Source organism: Esox lucius, chromosome 24 (assembly GCF_011004845.1).
Source record: "Esox lucius isolate fEsoLuc1 chromosome 24, fEsoLuc1.pri, whole genome shotgun sequence".
In the NCBI taxonomy this organism is placed as follows: Eukaryota; Metazoa; Chordata; class Actinopteri; order Esociformes; family Esocidae; genus Esox; species Esox lucius.
The window spans coordinates 11,941,863-11,968,981 of NC_047592.1; the positions used below are offsets into that span (position 1 = coordinate 11,941,863).

Below are 27,119 nucleotides of genomic sequence, written 5' to 3' on the forward strand. Positions count from 1 at the left end.
TATAGGTTGGAGTATGTTGAGTGGGAGAGGTTTCACGACAACGCACAAAGCTAATAATGCAACATTTGAAATGCCTTTTGAAACGTTTGCTTGTTGTAATGTTCACTTAGAATTTGTGATCGTATTTGTCAGTGTTTGTCCACTCACTTTGGCAGTGTAAGTGTTTCCCAAGCCAATAAAGCCCACTGTATTAAATTGAAGTGACATTTCCTGCTATTGCTGGAAAGTTTTGCTCCCTCTTTCCATCCTGCACGATCCACCCGTCCCCATTTTGCTCTCTTTCTCTAAAAACGCCTGATTCAATTCACATCTCTCAGCCCCTTCTCTCTGCCTCTTCTCTCTGCCATGGAGGGTTTGACTACATTAGCCTGTGAATGGCTACCCCTGAGTGGGCATTGTCTGGTTAATGAGGTCCCTCCCATAAAACATCAGGGCCCACAGCCCCACACTCCACCATACATGGACACAAGCAGCCCCTGAGGGGAGGGTTTGACAGTGTGTCTTAACGAGTTCCTTTTGTGTAAACACTGCCGGAGTCCCCAGGGTTAACCCGGACATACACATCGACCAGTGGCGACATCCCCTCCAATGCAAACACCGGCGGAGCGAAAGGTCGGAGGTCAGGAGCAAAAGAAAGGAAATGTGGTAAATAGGTGCAAGCGCCGCCGGAGGTAAAATGTTCGATGGAGTGTGTCTTTTTGACGGTGTGTCCCGCTTCTTCCCAAATAAACCCGGACAGGGTGCTGGGGGTGCTTCTCTTGCATTCCACATTGGGGAGGGCACTCACGAGGGGAGATGCAATACTTTCTGCGATGCACGTGTCCCTTTCTGTGAACGGCTACGAATCTCGGAGCAAACAACGATTTTTCTATCCCGCTGTTTGTTTGTTTTTCCATATTTTCTTGAATGGAGAAAAGACTAAACAACATTAGGTCACAGATAAGAGGTTTAGTAGTGAAACGCTTCGCCATATAGAATCAGACTATAATAACTATTTCACTAAAAAGTTAGTTCAGACATAGGCTATGTGCACTATATTAGAGTATATTCAAATGAAGAGCTACTGTGATTCTAGGAAAATGTAAAGAGGATTATACCTTTAGGCCTCAGCGCTGTATGTTTGCAACAGGCATAATCTACTTATCAACTTATCATAATATCAGTATAAAACAACAATATTGACTTTTTGACGACTTTGTGGAGAATTAAAGTGTCTTGAACAGATTCATTTCTCCTTAAAATACAGACTGAGGTATAGTGTTAGCCTTTGCTCACAGTTGGTTTATTCAAATATTGAAAAATGTTTTGACTTATTAGTGATATGTATTAACAGACTTTCAGGTGTTTTGGGGTAATTTTGAAACAAAACAAAAACATTCCTGTCCTTTAGAAATTTGATAGTTTTACGATTCTAGATTCATCAGGAGACAACATAACAAGAAATCAATACCAGGATGACAAGTCTCAAAGATTTTAACCAGATCAGAAGATCATCTGCAGAGATAGAGCTTCCAACGTAATTGCCTATGGTTCTAATTTTTCCAAACAAAATATTCTACGCCCGTCCATAAAACAAAAATGACCTTATTTTGGTGGCTATAAAAATGGTACGCCAAGTCTGCAAATAATAAACATGCATATGTCATCCAACTGCACTACACTATTACAGATTTACAGAATTACACATCTCATTTGAATGAATACATACAGCCATATCATGCGTATGTGTAGGTATTCTCAGAAAACCAGTTAATGTTATACATATCATCAGATGGTGGACAGTATATGTTTTCAATAAAGGTTCAAATGACTACACTTTAATGACATGATGTTAAATCTTCTTCTCAGGACCAACATGGCTAGTGCTCTGAAAGAAAAAAGCTTCACATTCTACCAACCTACCAAGTAAAACATCGGTGACTCCTTTTACAGTAGCACAGAGAAAATTGGCTTTTTAAAGATACATTGGTTTCAGATTTTTTTTTTTGCTGAAGCAGTACACGTGCACCAGTGACTGCAGTTTGCACCTTTTACAGTTCTTGCAAACCTGACCCCTATTTTGTCCATTGCAAAATACAGTGGACATGATGCAACATTTCTTCATTCTAAAATACAGTGGACAGGATTCAACAACAGGCCACAACAGTCTGAACCATGCCCTTTTTACAGAGCGACGAAAAAACTTGACCAATGTTTACCAGACATTTTGCTGACACATAAATGTCTCACCGAAAACTGAAAGGGTGAACTAAAATTGCAAGGTCAATATGTGGGCATTTTTCTCCCCCCACGTAGTGTTCCAGTGTAATGTTGTCAAATGTCTAGGATTCAGTATTGTGGCACAAAGGAGACCAGTATGACATTAGATACATGCCAGTATAAACTCATCTATTTTAATGTGAGGTGGCTGGTTAGCTCCCAGGGATAACATAAGCAATATACTGTCTTCGTCTGGGCCATAATCCAAAGTGGGGTTGGTGAAAACTCCCTCACCTGAGACTGGACTAACACACACACACCTATACATGGACAGAGACACACACACACACACACACACACACACACACACACACACACACACACACACACACACACAGAGAACCACCATTTATTGAATACCTCAGCCCCAATTGCTCTGTGCTCTATAAAATGCAGACCAGTGGACTAGGGACACTTTAACGGCAGCTTGATGCCGAAATAAACTTGTTTTACTGCAGCAAACAAAGTGATGTGACCTGGAAAGGTTGTATTTTCTACTGGATAATGACATTCAGAGGCCCAGTCTAATTACTTGTCTGGAGCTGAGGGCTCAGCGTTGGTCTCCCAGCCACGTTCTAATGAAGCCCAGACTGGTGAAGTGTGTTTCTTAGTGGGAGGCTTTATGTCTACTGGAGGCTAATCCGGTAACCTAGCGAGCTAGTTACCTGGAGCATTCTCTGTTTATAGTTTGTCTGTATTTTTCCTCTCTCTGGTCCACATACGACCACGTGTTAGGTAGGCTTTAGAAGTGTAGGCATCTATCAAAAAAGCCTTTTTATTTGTAATTTAGTGACATAATGAGTTAGCAACCCAAGTCCCAAATTCTCACTTTTCTTGGACTGGATTCTCTATCTTTTCTGGAAGATACACAACCATCAAACAGTGCAACTGCTTTGGGTTCTGAGCAAGGTTGATGACAGTTAGTTTGACTATACTGTTTACTTCAATCAATTGCAGACCCACATTCTCTCTGGTGTCAGGAGGGGTTCTCTCACTTTTCCTTTATTTCATTAGGTTTCGATTTCATGTTAATCTTGATTGAGTCCTGTTTTTCCAGAATATACTATCCCTTTAATTATTCTTGTATAGGTAAAGACGAACATGTTTTTAATCAATGAGTAGTCTATAAAATACCCATGGATCAATACACAGCAGAAGGCAGATAAAGTATTGATTAAGACTTACAGTATTTGATTTGGTTGACATTTATTCAATGGTCCAATACTGTACAAACAAATCATGAAGACAATATCACCCTCGACACTTAAAACATGCATTTCGCTCCTAGTACTTTGATCTGCAATCTCTCAAAGTACAAGGGGAAGAGGATCTATTTTTACAAATGTCCTTTGACTTTCACATTTTATGTGCTTTCATAATTAAGAGTATGCAAAACTGTCTCTGAGTTAACTTAATAACCGTGACACCCATTGTCATGAATATGCAAATAGACAAAACTGTAGAGATTGGCAACAGGCAGGTTTTTTCTGGCACCCCACAGTTTGATTTGGATTATAAATACATTTTTGGCCAGAAAATACAGAAATTCATCTGAAAGACTTTAACAAGTCTGAATTTCTCCAAGAAATCCAATAAGCAACATTATGTGATTGTTTGTCAATGTAATTAAGGTACAAAATAATTCAGATTTGGTCAATTTATAGTGTACACACTTATGGGTAGAATACACACCTTACAAAGCAGAGTCTTGGATAAAAAAAGGAAAGTAAAGAACTTATGGGGGCCAACTTAAAACCGTGTTGTTAAGGGGAATTGCCACGGTAATGCTGGTTCAAAAAACGTGTCACTGCAAATGAAATCCTCCAAAAGGGGAGAGCTTGATCTGTGCTTGCCCCCCTCAGTGGCACTTCTTGGGGTGGTTTTCATTTGGGCTGTGGTAAACCTTCGAGGGGTTACAGTGGATCTATCTCAGCTCCTCCGTCCATTAGTTTAGAAATAAAATCATATTGTCAATGACAAAAGAACTCAGTAGAGGTTACACTATATTGCCTGGGAATTTCTCCTCACGCCACAGTCTTTTGTCCCTCCCCCCCCCATCACCGAAGACCTCTGGCTCACTAGCCCCGCTAGTAAACTGGGCCCCCACAGACTGTAAGGCGACATGGGTCTGAGAGTCGGCAGGGAAAATTAGAGGGACGGGAGCCGGCGGAGCGGGATTGGTGGGCGTATTAAAGCAATACACACTGATGACAAGCGCCTCATCCCACCACACATTCCAGCGGTGCGCCATGGGAAATTTTTACGGCCCTGACGGGGTTGGGGGAGGGGGGCGCGGGGTGCAGTCTGAGAGCGGCGTGGCAGCGTGGGGGGAGTGTCTGTGGACGAAGTCCCAAGTCCAATGGCAGGACGTCTGGCCAGAGTCAGAACGGTGTCGGAGGAGGGTGGTGTGTGCACGTTTCCGCGTGCCCGCACGGGCGGTGTACGCCCCACTGAAAGGGATCTTCTTAATCCCAGACGGAGGGAAACGGAGACGACGTCTGGGCGCTAACAGCTGGGAAATCTATGCCCCCCCCCGCTGCCCTTGTACATGTCCCCCGTCCTCCCTCCCTTCCTCGCCCGGCCGCCCACTCCCCCTCTCCCCAACCCACTGGGTCGACTTGCTGATCGCTAATAAAAGAAGCGGCCCTTGACTCGGAACAGCTGGGCCCTTGTGATGTAGCTCCGCGAGCGGCTGTTGGGCTCTTTGGTTGTGAGTAGAATAGCAAAAAACATGTAAGAATAGCACCGGGAGAGAGGCGAGAGTTTGGCGGAGGGGGGATGAGTGGAACGGAGAGAGGGACGGATTAAAAGGAAGAGACTAAGTTAGGGGAACGCGGGCGAAGAGAAACTAAAGAGGGTAAGCGAGAAAAAAGGGAAAGAGAGACGCTAACACAGAGAGCTAAGCCAGAGAGAGAGACAGATGATCGGGATAGAGAAACTAACACACACACAGCTAAGCCAGAGGAACCGAGCTGAGTGGCTGCTCCGGTAGCGGCTTTGCATGGGCTAATCAGTAGCACTGAGGAGAGGTCTTTCAGCCAGATCACTGGCCTTCCTACACGGGGCGGAGCGGTGTAGATGGAGCCCGTACTCACAATGAGGCCTCGCATGGCAGAAACACCAAGCGCCGGTGACAACGGGGGCGGAACGAGGAGGTGCGGGCGGGGCCCGGTCGACCAACTGACAGGCGCTTGGCACACGGCGTGGTGATCAGACTCGAAGTCACCGGGCAGGCGCCGCGTTGGTCGGTGTGAAGGCACCGGGGGGGGGGGGGGGGGGTGACAGACCGAGGCAGACTCCCTCGAACCCAAAGTCGGCTAAAGTCGTTAAATTCCGTATTATTCCGTATTTTTTTGGGGGGGGGTATTTTCCTCCCCTCAACGCGTATCTTTACACGAGTAACATAAAAGCGAGGCAAAGAGAGCGCCGGACCATGACGCCCACCAGTCTCCGTCCGCATTCCGCGGCATTCTTCAATGTCAACGGGGACCGGCGTCGGCGCGTCACTGGAGCTGCCGACCCCTCACCGGATGAGCCTCCGAAAGCCCCTGAAGCCCCCCGCACTAGCCAGGCTCCACATTCCTGCCCCCCCCCCCTCCCCCAAAGGGGCGGAGAGGCCGTGTGAAGCTGGGGACTTACATCGGGCGCGAACAGCCGGGCCACGTGACCATCGCGACTGACCTGGGCCTCGGATCATGCCGATGTTCCGTACAGATCAGTGCGAAGGGAGAAGGGGGCCGGGTGTGTGCTGTAGGAGTGTGTGAGCTGTGATGAGTGTCGGCGTTGCTGGCTGTATGGGATGACTTCATAATAGCCCCCCCACCGACACACGGTCACACACGTCCATCCGGTCAACATCCACCCGACCCACTCAACCCCCCTGATGTTCCTATGGTAGGCAGAACTCATGCCTGCCTCTACGCTTAACGAAGGGCAGGCAAGCAGGCGGCCAAACAAACATGCAGAGGCTCTATAGGGCAGGATGGGGGGGACGCAGCGTCGGGGGAACTGGCGGTGCTGCTAGCGCACTTCCCTGGATGGTAGCTGCAATGGACGAGTGGAGGTTTTCATTTATTAATGCCAATGTCGTGAATGACTGTTCAGTGGGGGACTTTCGGTTGCGTCTGGGGTAGTTCTCTGTATCCCTCTCTCTGCCTCTCACCTACTAGCATAACAAGCTCTTTATATTTCAGCTGTTCCATCTCGACCTCTTTGACCCCCACTCCCCCCCCCACCCCAACTCAGACCACAGGAGCGGGGACTGACTGACAGAACAACAATGTGAAGTCAATAGCTTTTAAACTAGAGCAGGACGGCTGAATGAAATTAACTTGAAAGGGCATTTCAATCCAACCAGCACAGCACATCATTCAAGAATCCACTGGAATGTGTATCAATGTGTGTCCGAGAACACCCTCTCTGTGAAGGAATCCACTGGAATGGATATCAAACCAGTTAGGAAACATCTTAGGAAACATCTCCTCTTTGAAGGAATCCACTGGAATGTTTATTAAACCAATCAGAGTGCGCCCCCTCTGGGGAGGAATCTGCTGGAATGTTAAAGAAATCAATCAGGCAACATCCTCTCTGTGGAAGAATTCACTGTTGAGAGACTAACACCATTTTTACACTACAATAGTTATATTTAGATGAGAGACTTGTTGCCAGATATAAAATATAACAATGAAAAACTCTCACCGTACAATAAGGCAAAACACATGTGCACAGAGCTTCAACCAGACCTCTGACCTGGAAGACCTACAGAGTCACGAACAATGGGGTGTACCCAGTAACTAACATGGCGCCCTCCGTCAAACAAGAGCTGTGGCCGGTCATAGCGAAAATGTTTCCTTGCGGTTAAAGACGGTTTTAGATGCTTTCCAACTACACGTTTGTCTCCAAAACCAGACTTCCTCCTACATCACTCTTATTCCACTAAAACGCACTAAGTCCGTCGGAAGCGTCAGTTTACCTTGGAAGGCGACGGGCGACAATTGCTATTTTCACCCATTTACACAAAACCAAATGTATCTGTGACGCCAACCTGGCATCGAATCGCCGTTATCTAAATAAAACTATTACAGAGTAGGAATGACAACCCGTTAACGCAAACAAAATGTATCTCTGACGCCAACCTGGCATCGAACCTCCTTCATCTAAATAAAACTATTAGAGTGTCCAAATGACTACAGTACAGTGAGTTTATAGGCATTGCAGTGTCAGGGGTCTGGGGAAGTGGGCGAGAATTTATTGTGGCTAGGTCCTATAGAAATTCGTATTTACATATGATGTAAAGGTTATATCAATTAAATTGTTGTCTCAATGAGTGTTCTAAATCTAAACAGGCTAAAAGTACCCCTCAGAACAACATGGATTACATCACTGTTCAAAACACTACCCCAGCGGGCATGCTTATCAGTCGGTCTGACCACAGTGCAAGGTCTAACAGGGAAAGGCATACCTTCACAAACAACGTGGCAACAGACAGACACAGCCTAGAAGAGGGCGAGACGAGAGATAGATGATGGAGGGGAGGAGGAGGGTGAAGAAAGAGTGGGGAGAAAGAGAGAGAGAGGGGGGAGAGGAGGAGAGGAGGAGAGAAAAAGGGGAGAGATGAGGAAGCGAGAGACAGGACGGAGTAAGAGAGCGTGAGATCGAGAGAGAGTGCTGCCCAAGGTCAGTGCTCCTGGGCCAGTGTCGCAGTGGGGGAAGGCAAGACAGCGTGGACGGATGTCAGAAATGATAAGCAGCCACGCTGACACGCTCCGGCTTGGCTATCAGTTACCGCTCGGATCGGCTGGTCAGACCGGTGCCAAGTCCATGCCAATGTTCCCCCGCGATGATCCATAGGGCCTGGGAAAGGGGGTGCAAAATGGCTGCTGACAATATGTCACAAGTTATCTCCAATCACTTGGCCGTTTCCTCTTGAAGGAAGCGTCATATTTGACCGAAAGCAGGCCAACAGCCTCAAGCACTTGGAGAATCTTAAATCAGTTTGGTCTTTTTGACAGAAACAGGCTCTTGTTCATTTTATTGTTTCCTTTACATAATTACAGCTAGGCTTTTTTTTCCAGTTCTGAGATTCTAGACACTCTGTTATGTCAAAGTCCCACTTCCACCTGTGAGGCCATTCTTGTGTATATGGGCAGTGAAATCTGGCAACGCGGGAATCATCCCTTTTCCACCTTGTTCATCCATTTCAGTCTTTGCTCTTCAAACAGTCCCTAGCACAAGTCAACATAAATGGTTATTTTCAAATCTGAAAGGAGACTGACAAGCCATCCACAATCCTTTCAATGGGAGTAATAGTTCTTAAAAAGAAACAGCCAAATAAATCAAAAACATATTTTACGATACTCTGTAAACATTGACAATCTGTCAAGCTATTTGTTTTGGTGCCAAAAATTGGAGAGCAGCAAACTTGTTTTGCCGAGTAACTTTCCTTACTTCCAAAACAAATGAGTAAGGCTGTAATCATGAGTTTGTATGTCCCACTTTCATGTGGCACATGGCCAAGCTGGATATCACTGGCCTGATAATTTATTGTTGTCGATTGTATACAATTCACGTGCACACAAACATGCATACAGTGTGTTAATAAATATATATATAACGGCCGCAGTAGGACAGTACTAATGTATCAACCATAAAGGTTGAATGCAGTTTTGTTGTGTTTGGGTCATGTGATTTCTCACCAGGCTATATATTAACAGTGTGACCCATCTCTGTGATCATGTTTCATCATAACTAATGTTCCGATGTACCAAAGGACTTCGGAAAGGAAACCCAAAAGGAAACCCAGTGCCCGGGGCCAGTCGGATCAAGTCACCCTCAGTCAACAGGGCATGTGTTCCCCAACAGACCCGTTGGCACTGCCAACCCGACCCTGGGGTCATAACCCGCTGTTCTACTGCGGCAGAGCTGGATCATGCCTGGCAGTTTGAGAGCTCTGCCAGCGGACGGGGTCGACAACGCTGACCTCCGGCGGGAAGCAGAGAGGGGCTATCTTCCCGAAAACTGCACGAGGCGCCTGAGTCAGCAGGAATTCCAAAACAGCGTCCACTAAAGAGGGGTTGTGTTGAGAGAGAGGGCTCACTGACGGACTGACAGGTAAACCAGCGCTGATGTGTTATCTGACAGGGACACAACACAGGCTTTTTTGAATGGGGCTGCTTTCCAAGAAGTGTTGGAAAACGCCAAGCGAGGGTGACGTGGTTAAAAGCTTAACTGGAGAGGTGGAAAGTGTACCGTTTGTTTGAACAGTCATGAAAAGGCCAAACGGCAAACTGGCGAAGTGTAAATAACTGATAACCGTTAGTTCAGCACAAATATACCAGCAAGACAAACCTCCCTCGCAAACCACTAATCTGAAGAAAGTAGAAGTGTGGCTCAGTGCTGCTCTCGTACCAGTCTGTAACCCACCCACCTCCAACAGCACCCATTCTGCATCACCTCCTTCAAGCATCTGTTATCCCTGAAGATTGCTGGCACCGAACGATAAAGATTTTTTTAATTTTTCTGAACTATCCACAATTACAACCCTGGACACCATGAACGTGTCTCTTCTTGCCGGTCTCAACTGAGACCTGCGGAAACATACAGGGTGCCCGTTGGAGAGTCTGTAAATGTTGGCTCAATTTTTTCTTTTCTTGTTGTTTTATGTTCAGGCTACTTCCACGCACTCCCTAGTCTGGTGAAAATGCTGTGAACCTGGAACGAAACCGTTCACATAGCAGAACAAATACAAGCCAACAGTTCATGTCTTGTAAGTGCAGCTCACTTATTTGTCTGTTTATTACAAACACTCTGGAATCCTGCCCGAGCCTGTCTGGAATACCGGGAATTAAATGTGTCCAGTATATCAGTGATAAAGTGCCTCACCGTAGCCCTCTGCTCGGGCCATGGCGCACGCCGCTGGCCCCCAAAAGCCCTGGAAAGGGATGTGGCTGAAGATCGAGATACTGGCGAGGAGAAGGACGTGGAATCTGTTATCGCGGACACGCCATTAATAAGATGGCGGGTGGCTTGCGTCCCCGGGTTTGCAGGCTTTTTGTTATCGTGCTGCGGGACAATCTAAAAATGAAACGCCACGGGAAATATTGCAAGCCTGTGACAGGGTAAAAATGGGAAGGAGCGCGCAGTAAGCCACAGTGCCAACACGGTTAATCGAAAATAATGGCCAGCAATTCAACGCTGTCCTGCCCGGCGCTGGATGTACTGATGGGGGAGATCCCGTTTAATGGTCACATTCCATCACGGCAGGGAGTCTATGGACGCAGAGGAATCCATAGTACCAAAAGAACAGTGATGAATAAGACGGAATTATACGTCACATCTGATAAGTTGGGTTTGTGTGAGTGTGTGTGTGTGTGTGTGTGTGTGTGTATGCGTTTGTTGTGCGTGTGTGCGGGCCATGTAGGACTATACATATGCGTGTGGGTGTGCATAGCCTGCGCTATAGTGTGTACCAATCTCATTCAGCCTTAGAACGGATTGACTTGCATGTCACTTCGGCCATTTGCAATAAGCAAAACAGAAGACAAAAAAAAAAACTAGCGTGAGGGTATTGGTTTCATTCAGAGCACCATGCAAATCAAGGCCACCAGCAGTGGCTGTTGAGACAGTGGGGAGCCTTGGCTGAAAGAAGTCAATATTCTCTGCAAGCAGACACTAGACTCACTCCTCTCTCCTCCCTCCTTTCTCCTCTTAAACTGCCCTCCCCTGACGCTAAAGACTTTAAGCGGAAGCATAGAAAAACTCCGAAAGATAAAACAAAACAATCAATGGCAGCATCTACAATAGCCTTCCCATTATGCTGGCTGCCTCCCAAAGTCCCCGGGTTAATGCGACATAACAAGTCCCCTTCAGCTGTCGAAATGTTGGGGCTCTGACAGACAGCCATTTATGAGACACAGTTTGAACTCAGGAGATGAGGTTGATGCCAAAACCGTGGATTTCTTTTCTTTCTTTCTTTTTTTGTTGTTGTTTTTGATGGGCATTTTTCATAATGGCCCAGTGTTTGCGATACTCTGGAACCCATTTGGAACTGGGTCGGATAAATGTCAACGTCACACCATTACTGGGCTCGTCAAGTGGGTGTCCAAGTTGTGTAATGAATAGAGCGGAACAACACAGTATGTTTAGAGGCAGTAGCATGGAAAACTTCCTATTCGGGAGATTCTGTCACAAACAGCCCCAATCAACGACGCATGACTCACATTCATAAAGGTAACAGGACAATGTTCCAGATAAGCACTGGACATGACTACTTAAGACATATCCATTAGCCAGCAGGAGACGTTATTTCTGGAATGCGCTTCAGATCACACCATTTAAAAAGGAATACTAAGTCACGGCGGGACAAGTGGGCTACAAACGCAACCCTCTGCGAGTATCGATGTTGATGTCCTTAACATTAAAGCACATGGCAACAGGTCCAGCCTTGCCGCTAACTTCGGCACATCTTAAATCACGCAGTGCTTCCTTTTTTTAAGTGCGCAAATACACAACGAGGTGTGGCACGTCGGGGGCCAATAAAGCGCCAATTTGGAAGTCTTAAATTGGATTTTAGCACGCGCACAGCTTCGCTAATTTCAAAACAGCCTGATGAGTGTCATTTAAAATAACAGGCCTGTATTGAATGGGGGATGGATCAGGCGTCTGGATCCAAACAAGCCTAAATGAGCAGACCCATTTAAACAGATAATCACTGCAGTTGTGATTTGACGTCAAGCTGCTGAAGATTCACTCCCCCATAGTTAATGAAATGAAATGCTAACTCAAGAGCATAAGAAAGACACCGCTGGGGTCACTGGTATTTGGGTTCACTCTAGTCTGCAGTAAAAAATAGTTGAACCAAACTGAGTGTTGATGTTATTACCATTAAGGGCAATAACAGGGACAGTAAATTCCCTTTTTTTAAAGGGATGATAGACCACAGTCCTCTGGGACAGTATTAGTCTCCTCACCCATCTGGTTGGCAAACAACCACACTTACTGACTGGGCTAAACAGAGCCCAAACTCTTTAGAGTACCCTGGCGTCTATCTCAGAGACATCCAAGCCTTTTTATTCTGTCTGCTGCCCAGACATGACAAGAAAACGCCTCCGACATACTCAAATGGCAAACAAGAGTGAGAATCCTAAAGATGCTTCGGGTAATGACGTCCGCTGGGACACACAGCGAGGCAGGCATCAATTAGAGGAACCAGACAACGAGCTGAACCATCTCAGAAGGGGAAGCGGCCACTTGTGTCACTGACGACATCATGGAGTCTCGCCGCCATTGCAGATGGAAGGTAAGAACAACTGTTAGGAACAAGAAGAGTGGAGAGAGCCCCTCCACTGGTAGGGGAGATGGGGAAAGATGGAGAGGCAAGGTAGAGCAGGAGGGAGGAAGGCAGAGACAGGAGGGGGGGAACAGAAAGCAGGTGGGAGAGACATCGAGAGGCGGTGGGGTAGGGCGAGAGGGAACGAGGGGGAGGGACGGGGGCGAGTGGTGAAAGCCTGTGATGACAGAACCCCGAGCCCATTGAGAGGAAAGGGAAAGGTCACGGTTCCCAACAGCTCTCTAATGTTCCATTCAACAAACTCGCACATATCTGTTCACTGACTGGTGCTGAAAGAACACCATGGCCTTTCGTTACCCAAAAGGTTGCCCGAGCACCAAGGGGAGTCACAGGACTTGAACAAGAGATCAATGCAGCATTGGTGAGCTTTATATTTAGGCATAGTCAGCCACAACATGGGAAGGCCTGCGAGAAAACGTTTTTTTCTGCTCGCATCTGGCCGGGACGTCTAGTCCTCCTGGGTCTTTTAGAGTGGCGGTGGCTGCTACAGCTGGACACAGTAGTCAAAAGGGAACAATTGTGAATGGGTCCCTTGCGCAATGTCACGCAGGATGGCAGCCCGGCAGCCAACAATAAGGCAGCAGCTACTGTAGCCCAGGACATCCTCCTTCAACGCTCTATGCTGATATCATCACAATGGACGGTTGGGAACATTTCCAAAAAAACAGCAGGGGGTGGGGGGGGATCAGAGGAACCCGAACTGGAAGGAAGAATTGCATTGTTGTCATGTTTTCACGACCACCAAAATGAACCTTTCTAAATTTGACGCAAAAAGCCAGTGATACTAATGCAGACCCGCCCACTGGCCCGGCATTCCCTGCTTTCGCCTCCTGGGTTATCACCCATACAGAACCAACAGTAGGGGAGGGGGAAAATCTATTTGGAATATTGAAGAAGAAAAAAAAAAAAAAGGCTATTTCCTGAGAGCAAAGCAACAGCCAGCCACAATAAATCAGAACTGCCAACCATTTTACACTCGTGTTGGCTTACCTGGGAAATGGTTCAAACATTCCGTTTTTTTCTCCAGCTGGTCTTTTTTTCTCCCCGCAAAACCTGAGGCGAGTAATCTAACTTGACACCAACACTGGTCAACCCTTGAGGGTGAAAAATGAGATCTAAAGTTAGTCAGCCATTTCACAAGTTGAGAGTCTCTGGTTTTGCCGAGTGAGGTCATTCATTCATACTTTAAAAGTAGATATACGTCGGCTTTTTTTTTTTCACCCAAAGACTTTAACTCCATTTTACTTATTCGTTTTTAGGTCTGTGGGGTAATAGCTTTCTGTCGCTCCTTCTTGCTCCCTGACGCCTTTCTGTCATGCTTGTCCTTCTCCATATGATTTCCAATGCCCCCTTCTATTTGCCCTCTCTCACTTCCTCTTCCTGTCTCTCTCCATCTCTATATTTCTCCTGTTACTTCCTATTGCCGTCTCATTCCCACTGTGGTGTCTACCTGTCCGTCTCCATTCCAACCACTGCGTCTCAATGGCTTCATCTCGCTGACTTCCTTACTAACGCGTTCCCGCTGAAATGTCTAACTCACTGTCAAAGTGTTTGGAGGTGTGTTTGGTCTTTCGACTCGCTCTATCCATCTCCCCGTTGCTCTGTGCGGACTGGATTGACGAGCGCTCTTCATTCTGTCTGACTTGGACAAACAAACACAGACAGAAACACACACGGACACAGACACACTCTCCTTTGGGTCTTCGAGGCGCATTAAATCCCCATTCTGATCACCGGAGGGCCTGTGGGATCAGTGCTTGATTACTGTATTCATCCTCGCAGCGCCAATCCTGCGCGCACATATCTGGGTCACCTCCACGAACACACGGCGTAGCCGATGTGAGTACACAGGGAACTGAATGTACAGGGGACTTCCCACACACACAGACCAACACGGGAGAGATACAGGGACAAGTGCTTCTGAGCCGTGACGGCCCGTTTTGGCAGAGAAACCACTGGTTGTGGATCGGTTTCCTGTCATCTTTCGCCTCCGCAACTTCGCCAAAATCAGCCCCTCTCTCACGCCCCCCCCCCCCCCAAGTGTCCAGTTCAGTCGTTTAAGCCACCTTTCTCCATGAAAATGAAAGGACCATACAGAGGAATTGGTCAGAACGGAGCTGCATTCCAGCTATATGCCACCTTGAACCGTACACCAACCTAGTTCTACAAAGCGAGTCTGCTCAAGAAGGACTGTGGTAAATAGGCAATGAGACTGTTGATAGTCCTTCAAAATATACCACTTGACAGTGGGAAATAAATTCTTCGGGAGACAGTTCTAGGGTCCATAGTAAGTTCCATATGCATCTACTGTGAGTTGTGTAAAGCGTTTCGCTAGCTTAACATTTCCACCCCAATTCTTTGCATTGGACCAAGACCACTGTTGAGTGTGCTCAGTGATGAGCGCCCAGTTGTTTTCTTGCCAAACGGTAGAAATCCGCTGATTCATCGCCTTGATTACGCCATTTCCATCAGGGGACAAAAATCTACAGCTACTGAGCTCCAGAGCTTCTGGTTGTAACTGACATCAAACATTATCGTCGAGCCAAATTATGCATGCTATCATAATTTGTCTGGATTATCAACCCACGCACAATAATACTCTGGGTTCTAAGTAATATCGTGACCTCATCCAATGGGCGTGTATAAACAAAATTCTGTCCCTGAGCTATTTATGACAGCTTAATTTGTTCCAGCCTAGACTACTTTTAACAGTAACCTGACCTAGAGTACCATGTGCCCGTGGCCATATAAGCTATCTATACAGACCTTCTCATGGATAGTTCATTTTCCCGTCCCGTGATCCAACCAGTCTGACAGGAGGAAACCTGGTTTGCCATTGCCGATTCACTGTACGCACATTAAAAAGCTTGAATGCAGCTCCACGACTGCATCTACATTTCTCCTCAAGACAGACGGTATGCACGAACTCATGTATCGGTAGAGTCAAAAAAGCCATGAGCTTAAAAAACCCACGAATGGCCTTCAATGCCGAACACATTTTGGACTGCTACACTATAAATACGCCGGCGGGTCATATGAGCCTTATTTTATTTTAGAGCAGACTAAATATAAACAAGGCCTTGTCTACAGTATATTATCATCTCACCCTGTGTGATGCAACCAGCCAAACCTCTATGAAATACTTCTTAAAATATACATGAAAAGATTACGTATGTAGTGTCAGCTAGCACCCCGGTTCACTTTGAAGATAAGAACGCAGCCTTCATCTGTCATCAGGAATCTGATGCAAAAAAGGGAAAAAAAAGTCACTGCGCCGAAGAAAAAAAAAAGAAAAGGATGAATAATTGTGAGTGAAACGTAAGCATCATCCAAAGATGTCACCATAACAGAACGAAGAGGTCTGTATGAAACAACAGCGAAATATGCAAAGAACCAACATGCTCGCCAAATATGAACACCAGCAACAAAAGAAAGTGATGCTAGTATTTATGTCATTACCACGTCCTTCCAAATAAAATCCAGTTCCATTTATTTTCCCAAAGGACAAATTCCTTTGCCGGATTCCGCGGGATATATTTCCTTCCAACAACACCAATCTATAGAAATAATAGATTAATAATGACACAGCAAAAAAATGCCATTACTTCAGTCCCAGAACTGTCAAGGCTCATTAGAGCTCAACTGTAAAGGAGAGTCAGCTGCCTTCCCAGGTGATGACACACACTCGCGTACACATACGCTCGGACGGGGACACACACACACACACACAGGTGATGCCACTGTACCCTGGCCTCTGGCAGCCCCCACCCTGTCCACACACCAGCCCTCCCCCTGAAGAGAATATACAGCGTCTCTCCCGGCACAATTCATCTTGTAATCCGCCTTAAAGCTGCTAAGCTTCCTTTGGTCTAAATGAATGGAGAACTACAGAGAGGAGAGGAGCCTTGATGCCCTGGTCTGTATCAGTGCCTGCCACACAGACAGACAGAGAGAGGGAGAGAGGGGAGAGAGAGGATGATGTAAGGAGAAAGGAGGATGAAGGACGAGGCAACACAAGGTGACGCAAAAAAAAAAAGCTTACAGGGTTGTGTTTGTCCGGTGAACCAACGACGGAATGAGCGGCTCTCTCCCGCTCTCGCTCTCTCTCTCTCTCACTCTCGCACACGGTCCCCCCCATTCTTTCTTCCCCTGCCTATTCATCTCTCGCTCCCTCCTTCCTTATCTCCCTTCACCCCTCTAAATCCATTTCCCCCTACCCATTTCCCTGTCTCTCTCATCTCTGCCTCTCCCTGTCCGTCCCGTCCCCCCCGCCCCCCCCCCCCCACACACACACACACACACACACACACCTCGCTACCTCTCTCCGCCTCCACCGCTCTCTCCCCCCTCCACCCACCTTTCTCCATTACCATTCCAAATGGCGGTCATTACGCCGGATATCAAGTCATTTTAGTTCCGCCCGGCTTCTTCAAAGCCACTCGGCTATAACTGTGCCATGAGCAGGGCGATGCGAGTGAGTGGAATGCAGATTCCTGACACCCTACCAAGCTATGTAATGGGGGACTCATAACGAGGGACTGGGTTTTGCCAAGCAAAGGGCAAGGGCCCAACGTGTCATGTCTGTTGCAGAGCCATTCAAGTCCCTCACTGCTGGTTGTCTAGATGCGTCCATGCGTGTCTTCTCCGCATAGCATGTGGGATGTCATTCGGTGTAGAACACAGTGAGTGTGAGAGTGTGTGTGTGTGTGTGTGTGTGTGTGTTACAGCACATAACATGTGTCCAAACCACCCCAGTTTATTTGCTTACCACGTGTTAGACTTGGAGCTCCAAGTCCCTAAGTATTTATACACCGAGGCATTTCATGAAATTTATGGGCGGGGGGGGGGGGGGGGATTAAGACGATAGTCTGAACACTGACACGGACCTGGTAAAGTTCCTGTGTGTGAATATCCCCTGTTTTATGCGCGGAATCCTCTGTTGGCGTGTTTGTCAGATCACAGATCGTTGATCGGTGAACACCAGAACGCTGTGTAATGACTGTCAAACAAGGCATGTTTGTCATCTGTCTAATGTCCCTCCCTGGTAGTCTAAAAGGTTCTTAGTGGCCAGCACCTATCTGTTGCCACGCCTTCACGTGTTAAAGCAGGTGGTGTAATTGTTCCTGGAAAAAGCCTATCAAACAACAAGACTCCATCTTGAAAGTTCTCCCAAAGCGCCGTTTATCATAAGACAATTTCTAATTTGCTCTGGGCTAAAACCACAGCAGAGTGCCTTAGAGCCAGAGTGTTTCAGCCTAGGTCATTCCCGTCTGGGAGATGAGGAGTTCAGGAGTAAGTTGAGGAGTAAGAGAGAAAGGAGAGCGACCGAGGGAGAGTAAGAAAGTGAGAAATGGAGAGAGTATATAGACCGGAGTCTACTGTGCCAGAATCCCTTTCTCCCCCTCTCACACGCCAGAAACACATTTTAAAACTGTCACACTTTAATTGAAATTCCATCACTTGTGCGGCTGCTATTGTAAAATAATTTGATAAAGTGCTGTGACATGAATGCACAGTGCGCGGCGGCGTGACTTCCATTTCTTCCGCCTTTCATTTCCCCTGTTCAGTCCGTTATTTAAATCAACCCTTTTGCGCATTGTGTCCTGGCACAAAATTACACACAGAGAAAGGAACACTACTAAACGCCAAAAAAGATACCGTCATTTTCGCCTCAAAACAGTCATTTTTCTAATAAAGCCCGAGTCTACCAGCCAAGGCCCCCATCTCCTAATAACTGGCTACAGGCATTAGTGATATCTGTTGAAACCCGACTCGTCACTGAATAACAGCTGCAGAGGGAGGCGGTTGTGGCGGCCCCTCCCCTTCGGGGTCACGTGGGTGATCAGGTGATCGGCCCTGTAGTTTTAAGTCTGCCCTATCCGACACCAAATGGGGAGACAGAGGAATAAGAGAGGCCGACACAGATTTGCTTGGTAATACAACAACTCAAAGGTGTCGACGTGCCCTGGTTCAAGACGGTGTCTGTGTGTGTGTGTGTGTGCGTGTGTGTGTGGTGTTTGTACTAAGCAAACACTCCTAGCCAGACAATATTTATGGATCGTTCTCAGTCCTGACAGGGTGATGGACAGTAGAGGTGATTTCGCCCGGCCGTGAAAATAGGCTTGTTATTCCTGCGACCCCGATGGTATAAGCTGAATATCAATACAACGCCAGTGTTTCCATAGCCATGAATGAGACCACTGCCCTGTGGCAGACTCATTTCAATTGAACTCCAGTGGCACCCTATCGCCTTGGCGGCGCACTACTTTTCAGCGGAGCACTAAGAGAATCCCCATTGGGGCCCGGGGCGAGAGCAGGGCGCTGCAAAGGGAACGGGGCGCCAGCTGGGGACGCGCGCGGCTTTACAGAAGTCAGTCCCCCTCGAACAGTCGTCGGGTAAGAGAGACTTAAGGTGAGGAGAAGCAAGGCGACTTGGACGGAAAACAAGCGAAGCCCGCGCTGTGGATGGGGGGCGTGATCGATTCATTATGCAGCGGGACTGCTCAGTGTTTCGGCCAAATCAAACTAGTTTCTCCTTTGTCACATTCCATCAGGTTCTCGTTGGTGAACTGGGTGCATAGAATGGGCGCACAGAAATGCATTCGCACACACACACACAGTATTAGACACACACCTCATCACACAGCAGTCCCGCCATTGTTTTTCCCGATGACCTCTGCAGTCAAAACTACTCTCACAGCAGCATGAGGAGGGAAGAGGGTGTAGTTGGTACCACGAGCACAAATAAGGTAGATTACACTAGTAGATTACAGGGCTACACGAGCCGGGGGGGGGGGGGGGGGGGGTGATTGTTAGCAGACTGATTGGCTCCCCCAGGCACTCTCTCCGTTACGAGGTGGCGCCCGATAATTGCACGCCTGTGTTTACGAATCCGTTTTTATAATGCAAGTGTTGAATTCTTGTTCCCCGGGTCATAAAGGAAGGCCTTAGCGATCCGCGGGCAGCGCTCGCACGCACACAACCAACGCAAGACACACACGAACACACACTCTGGAAACATAGGTGTTTTTTTTTTTTTGTTTTTCCCCTGTCTGAAATAGGCCGGTGAGTCACAGCCACTTGGATGTGGTGGGAAAAATTGTACAACGAGCGCCCACTTCTTTGAGAGGGTACTTGGGTTGGTCTCACTGACTGGTTGTTACGTTAACGCCATCTCAGCACGGCATTATCATAGCTCGGCTCACCTTCCAGGGAATCTATTAACCCGTTGGCAGCCAGTTCGATTCATGTTGAGTGGGTTTTTACCACGACACCGTTGAGTCCAGGCATGAAACACAATGGACCCCCTGACGATTTGCCAGAAACAATAAGGTCCTGTTGAACTTGGTTTTCTGCCACGCACGGCAAAAGGACTCGTCCAAAAAAATATGTCCATTCCTTCCAAAGATTTCACTAGGACACACATCCGAGGACAATATGTTCATTCAACATTGCTTTTCACAGTAAAACTCATCTCTCATCTCTTTGGGTTGAACCACTTAAAATCGACTAGGCTCTGCCATGCATATTCATTTGGTCTCCTCTTTTGAGAGCAGCTGTCGCAGCGGCGGAATTGGAAATCGAACGAGGAGCGACGGGCGTTAATTGCAGTATGTCAAAATTGGGTGAGTGCTAATTGTCGGAGCTGGAAAGTGTCAAACATATAAGACTTTGGTGTTGGTGCGTGGCTGAGCATTTTAGAAGTGCTTACTGTCTACAAACTGGACTGCTCAACCAAACACTCGCAAAAGACCATCACTTACGCAGACAAATACGAGGTGCAGGCACGCACAAGCTCACACACAATTACAAAGCACTTACAAGCCATTTTCCACCCTTCACTACTCCAATGTCTTCTATTGGCTTTTCATTTCACCCAGAGCTACAAAAGCAATACAACCTAATACAGAGAAACTGCACGATGCAGCTGTGGGTTAACCTAACACTAAACCATTCACATGCAGCATACTGTGCTTCAGGTATGCAACACAATGCCCTAGAAAATGTCCCAACTCAGAAAAATATATATTTTTTAAATGCATAAACAAACAAGCAGTTTACACAACATTATTTTGTGTATCATTACATGAAATGTGGTGAAAAAGGGGGTCACATGCTTTTAAGAAAACAGCAGATGAGCGTTATAAGCTCTTGAGGGCACTGGTATGGCACATGGGAGGGGAATAGCCTCTGTTCTTGTGGCATCACTAAAACCTCACTCACTGATCTGCATTGCTGTCTCACTATATAGTAGAATAGACTATGAAGGCCCCTAGTGGCTAAACTCGCTCAGTAAGCACAGGTGTTTTGTGCGCAGTTCTATTGGGAAATCTGTGAAAGAAAAAAGGTTAACTTCCACCTGATTTACTCCAACATTTGTTTTCCCTTTCAGTGGCTGTGGGAAACAGTTCGTTCGCTCTCCTGAGACTTCAGTTTGGACCGTTGGGAACCAAAAATGTATTCCAAAAATAGGCAACAGCATGTAGATAAGCCGTGCCTATATTGCTAGCGGGAGGAATGCGGCTTTATGATGACAGTAGACTCGACTTCACATAACTTCGAAAAACGTTGTTTTTCCAATTAAACTGACATCATGACTACAGCTTAATAGTAGTTAAAGAGCACCAGCTTCATCATTAAATCGGGTTTTACGAGAAGCAAATACAATGACTATGAATATTTTATGAATTTAATCTTCCATCAAAAATGAATATCATTGTAGCCTACAATAAGCTTTTATTATTCTGTTTTAGCCGAACATTAGACAGCAGAAGTTTTTACCATACCCCAATTACGAATAATTTACATTACCTTGTTAATAGTCATACACAAAATAATTCAAATTACTATTTGTATCCTGTCGTAAATACGCATGTACGCTGGATAATTTAATTTAATGGGAAATTAGTCACATTTATTAGGAATATATTTAATCTCAAACTACATGGGCTAATATTTTCTTCTTTATTCGTTGTTACACAAATAAAAAAAAAAAAGAATATTTAAATAGTCGAAGCACGCACATAGTTTGGTGCTCCCTTATATTTCACAATAAACAAAGACAACAAATCGATTCAATATCATCACCGGGTAAAAGTATATGGTATATGAAAGACTAGAGAGTTGCGGTGACGACTTCATCCGCCCACACGGCGTGAAAAGTCAAGCATTGACAAATAGGTACATTTGAATGGACATTTCCATAGACTCTTACCTTAACATCATATTTGCATTCAGTCGTTAAACTCGATCTCTCCAGCTTTATTTGATAGAAATAGTTGCGAGTTACATCCAGAATGACAGCAGTAGCCTATGTGAGAAATAATCCGTCTACATCTATTTGCTTATTTTCCAGTTCTGCCCGATCTAATTTCGACTCTTTTCCTTGAGTTTTCTTTTCTCTTGATTCTCGAATGAATGTTGCTCAAAGGCTGGAGTGAAATCACGACAGTGAGCGAAGAGACCGGAATGTCCAGCGACGAATGAAAACATGTGCTATATTTTCCGTTGTTGTGCGCGTTATGTCTTCATTATTCACTGTGCCGAGGCTGTGCAGTTCTGTGTGCGGTGCGGCAGGGAAGCGTTCTCTCTTGCCGACACTCATACACAGACTGCCCGACTCCGCACAGAAGCGGAGAGGGGATGGAAAGGTGACGTCACCAGAATCAACTAACTCCCAGAGATCAACTTTCTAACCTTCAGTAAAACAAAGGAATGTTGGGGTTGTTTGTAGCCTAACTCGCAAGGGAAACATTGGTCCAGCGTGTTTAAATAGTCGGAAAATCATTGTTTACAGACGGTGAATGAAGAAGTGTGTGCGTGCTTGCATTTGAGAGAGAGAGAGAGAGAATGAAAATTAAATTTGGCCATTCATTTTATTAGTGGCTTTAGCTGTATTTGGGTATCCACTAACAAGATAAAAGATTTGAAGGAAGAAAAAAAAATTCAAAGTCCAAGTCCAAAGTCCAAAAGGAAGGATAAAAATAGGGTCCAATGTGAATGACAACCTGAAGCATTGCTGCAATATTATCAACGGTTCTATTAAAAACAAAATGAGTTAAGTATTTATTCCTCACACAACACTTAGGCTATTATCACATTACAACCACGACTGGGTCTTCTCATGCAAATTGTCACTGCTAAACGTCCAGGCAACAGTGAAGTCTACACAGTCATAATTGATGACACTGCTATTGTATCATATACATTTTTTATAAACCAATATTATGGAATGCACTTTTTTTTTTTTGCCATATCATGTCTTTATGGATTGCATTTTTGCAGTACACCGAGCCATAACAAAGTCAAGTGTATACAGGGCCCTGATTTAGAAGCAGAAAAAATAATGTCCCGGAGCGACAGATGAGTGTGAATGAGAATGTTTGGAGAAACTTGGTTTTGTGGCAGGGACCCAAAGCTTCTGATGAATAACGAACAACTTACCCTGCAGGCACAAACATCTTGCACCTAACAATGGTAACAGTGAAGAGAGACATCTCAATCAGGGTATCAGTTTCCCAGCCCACAGACTCTCTCTCTCTCTCCCTCTTCTCTATTTCTCTCTCACTCACTACCCATGCAATATCACTGATTAAGTCATGTTTATTGCGCAAATAATGAGTTACATTTTTAACAAGAGAAATACAACTGAATCTAGGAGTGAGCTACTGAATATTTATTTTGCTCATTGAATAAAAGTGGAGGTTTTATAACAATAATGCACTTGAGAATTAAATCATTTCAAATAACTTTTGATTTATCAATCAGCCTGTTCTGCCGATGGGAAAATTACATATTTGGTTGGACATTGAAGTTGAGTTGTGTCTACAAAAGCAATGTTTTGGAATTATCAGAATGTAACAAGATAAAGAGACCTTGACCTGCCTTTTGTAAAAACATACATTTAAAGTATAGAGAGCTGCACAGTTTCTCAGGCGATTAGAGTTTACTCATGTTTTGTTTTCTAACCACTACAAATAACAGCAATACAAGACACGGCCAAAACACAACTGCAGCTACTGTTTTCAAGCCTCTTGTCTCTTTAATGTAATCCGATGAGACGTGTTATTAGATTTACAATTCTGTTCCATATCTAACCTTGTCTTTTTCATGTAGCTGGCACGGTTCGAGAGGTAGTACCGCAAGCTGCTGTCGATGAATGGGGCACGGATGTGACGTTTTAGGAGCACTCATTACCAATCACAGGTGAACTTTCTCATGAAAGATGACACGGCGAAAGGCGATAAAAACTGTCCTTCAATAGGACGAGTCCAAGGCGAAGGTAATCCAAAAGCTTGGCCATGACGCAATTTTCCATTCATTTGAACGACAGAATTCCCGCGCATTCCCTCTCGCGCCTGTCGATGTGGGGCACCTCTAAGTTCCTAGGGTGAGACGACATCCAGAAGAGATGAGAGATCTCCAAAGTTGGAGTCAACGGTGTGCCTCCAGGCATATTCCACTACTATTTAGACAGCCTGTTTACCTGTGTGTATCTAATAACATTACAATGTATGTAAAGCGGGAAAACACGGCGCCTACTGAGGGGTCATCACATCCAATATGGTAACGACGGCATTACCAATGCTAATGACATGTAAATGTTGTTAATTATGTCAAGAGTCAAAACGTGGGTAGGAAACAGCATGTTGGCCCAGGGTTTGCATATTTTATGGCCACAGAGTAGTGTATTACAATACACAAACAACGGCAACAGCAGACGGGTTAGAGCAGACCTTTCCACCCCCCCCCCCCCCCCACCAGCCCACCCCCCAGGTACAACAGATCTCCGGAGACCTTGACTAATCCCAAAAACAATGATTAATATCAGTAATTATTGGAGGTGGGGAATTTGGCCAAGAGTCATCGCATACATTATCACGTCCTATACTGTAGCGTTGCAAACCCATGGATGTCATTGATTACCTGCAATGATAACGAATGTACCACCTGGTGGCCACCGTCCATTGGTTTGACCGAGTTCAGAAAGATGGCTGGTTTGCTAGCTACACTTCAAGCTAATTAGCTGTGGTTTATCACGACAATCTATGGTCTCGTTGACGTGAGCGATCCAAATGGATGTGTCCATGTTGGCAACGCTTTTCAACATGATATCATTTCATTTGGTGGAAACAGGTTATATGTCATTTACAAAAAGTTTGTTGTCATCAATAAACAGCTTGAAATAGCTACGGTTAACTCTTTGGTTAAAAACATTGTCTCACTGGGATTTTGGTAATGTTCTAAATGTCAGCCGCTTCATCAGCAGGTGCAATTCATTCTGGGGCTCGCATGGAACCGGTTTCTTCCTACAGCAGTCTTTCTCTGAGCAATGAACCAGACTATGTGATAGCTGTTGGTGCAAATCGATGTATAGATTTGGACTAGACTTCTTCTTTAGTGAAGTAGTGTTTATCTCAGCAAGGATAAGCTACCTCTTAAAGCTCCCAATTTGTAGCTGTGTGTCAATTGAGATTGTGTGGGGCAAAAAATACAGACGAAGAAATTCAGATACCAAATGGATGTTCTTATTACAGGAGTTCGATTAAGTTCAGTTCGGAGGTAAAGGATATAGCCATAGATTTCCCACAAAAGCAAAACAGCAAATCATGTATTTATTGGCATTAGTATTGTGCATTGAATTGATGGCTCACTTCTTTAAATTAGCTTTTTCTTTCTCCAATTCTTTCTCCAATCCATAAACAGATATTCCAATTCATTATCAGAATTGACTGAAATGGATTGACCCCAATTCTGGATTATGATATGATCTTCTAATGGCTGTGTTATGTAAATGAATACCCATATACAAGTACTTTTCATCCATAAGATCTTGAAAACAATTACATGAAATACTTGCATTTCTTTAATCCTTTTAGTGAACCCAGGGATACCCTCGCAAATGTGTGGCACCTTTGTAATGGAGCCAGCACTCGGTTTGTGCTGAAGTTGTAAGACACCCCCCCCCCACGCCCCAAAACAAAAAAAAGCAGACTTGTTCAATTCCTTAGAGACTATCTTCCCTCACCGCAATGAAACCCATCTACTTCCCTATCAAGTGTATCAGTCATCACACAAATGCACCCCCCTACCCCCAAGCCCTTGCCTTCTACTCTTCGGATAATGATCTCTTAAGCGGATGAATCTAATCCGGCGTGTCAAGACGACGGACAAGATGGACTCGTAAATGGCCACCGGCCAAGCACGATGATTCGTCGTAGTGCTGAAGGCGACAACCAAGCGCCAAGGTGTTATTACAGACATTGGACCTCCGAGGCTTCGAAAACATATACCCAGCCCAAGGTATACCCCCATGTGGATGGCAAAGGAGACACCCAATATCACTCCCTTCTCAGAATGTGTCAGCCGTGATGGATGGTGAAGCGTATAGTGTTACTTTCACGGTCAATTAACAGTTCGCAGAGATTGGAGCCTTTAATTGTTGCAGAGTTCATGATACACAGAAAGACAAAAGAGAGGACAACGGCACTTTGTTTGGAGCCCTTTTTAAGTTTCCCCTCCAACCTTGAGAAATATGGATTTCCACGATTAACTCTCATTAAGGTTGAGCTCTAAAGTAGATGCATCGACTTGAAGCCAATCATCAGTATAGTTCAATCCTAAACAATCCGTACTATTGTTTTTAAACGACCTTTCACCGCCACGCCCCCAAACGCACCGTAAACCGGTATGAAACTGAAATGGAATTGATTTCGAATTAGACCGAGAGGCTATTACTCTTTTCAGCTGCCCTCGCTCCACTGAATGAAGTCGGTCATGTTCAGCTCTATTAACCCACGCTACCTTTACATGTGAGTGACTATATATCCTCACCGGCCATGCGTTCGTGATGACCTCTTTTTGCCCGAGGCATATGGTCACAGTCAGTAACCTTATCCGCACCACAGAGTATGCAGAGTCATCAGCATGAGACACCGCCTTATTACCAAAGCTCCATCACGCTTGGCCCTCACGACAGGCACTGCAAAAGCTCCGAGCTCTGTTCGGATTTAACGTGGATTCGGGATGGCCTGTGATGGGTTTGAAAGGCGATCAGATCCCATTAGGGCCGAATTGGGTTAGCGCGGAAGAGCGCGGCATGCCACGGCTGTGCAGTGCAAGAGCTCTGACAGTTTCTGTCTGCTGAGGAACACAGTCCCCCTCTTTGACAGGAGAGTGAGCGAGACTGTGGAAGAGAGTGCCAAGTCCCGAGCCCTCAGCAGACTGATGTGTGTTTTTGTTTTGTCCGTGTGTGTCCCTGCGTGTGTGTGTGTGTGTGTGTGTGGAGTGCCTGACGTAACTCTGTGATGTGCAAACTGGTATAACTGGGAGCATGAAAGGAGGAGAGCGTGAGGTTTGGCAGTGTTTGGTGTAGGGCTGTTTTTGTAACTAGGCCTAGGAAGGTTTTTGCTGCATAAGGTCACTATTCTTCTTTTGGCAGTTCCTCACTTCCTCTCCAACCCATAGGCTCCCCACAGGCATCTTCACCATCTTACCACACCTTTTTCATTTT

The 27,119-nt window shown here is 45.8% G+C and overlaps 1 protein-coding gene across 41 annotated transcripts in view; it reads right to left on the reverse strand.

Moving 5' to 3' along the window:
• LOC105020620 (protein tyrosine phosphatase receptor type D) overlaps positions 1-27,119 on the reverse strand; it is a 464,512-nt gene that overhangs the window by 152,429 nt on the left and 284,964 nt on the right. Inside the window, exon 1 of one of the 41 annotated variants that reach the window (XM_020043388.3) lies at positions 21,822-22,218. The exons of the other annotated variants lie outside the window; for them this stretch is intronic. The gene's annotated coding sequence lies outside the window, so the exon portion shown is untranslated. Of the gene's footprint in view, positions 1-21,821; positions 22,219-27,119 lie in introns of those variants that run through there. 41 annotated transcript variants of the gene reach the window in all.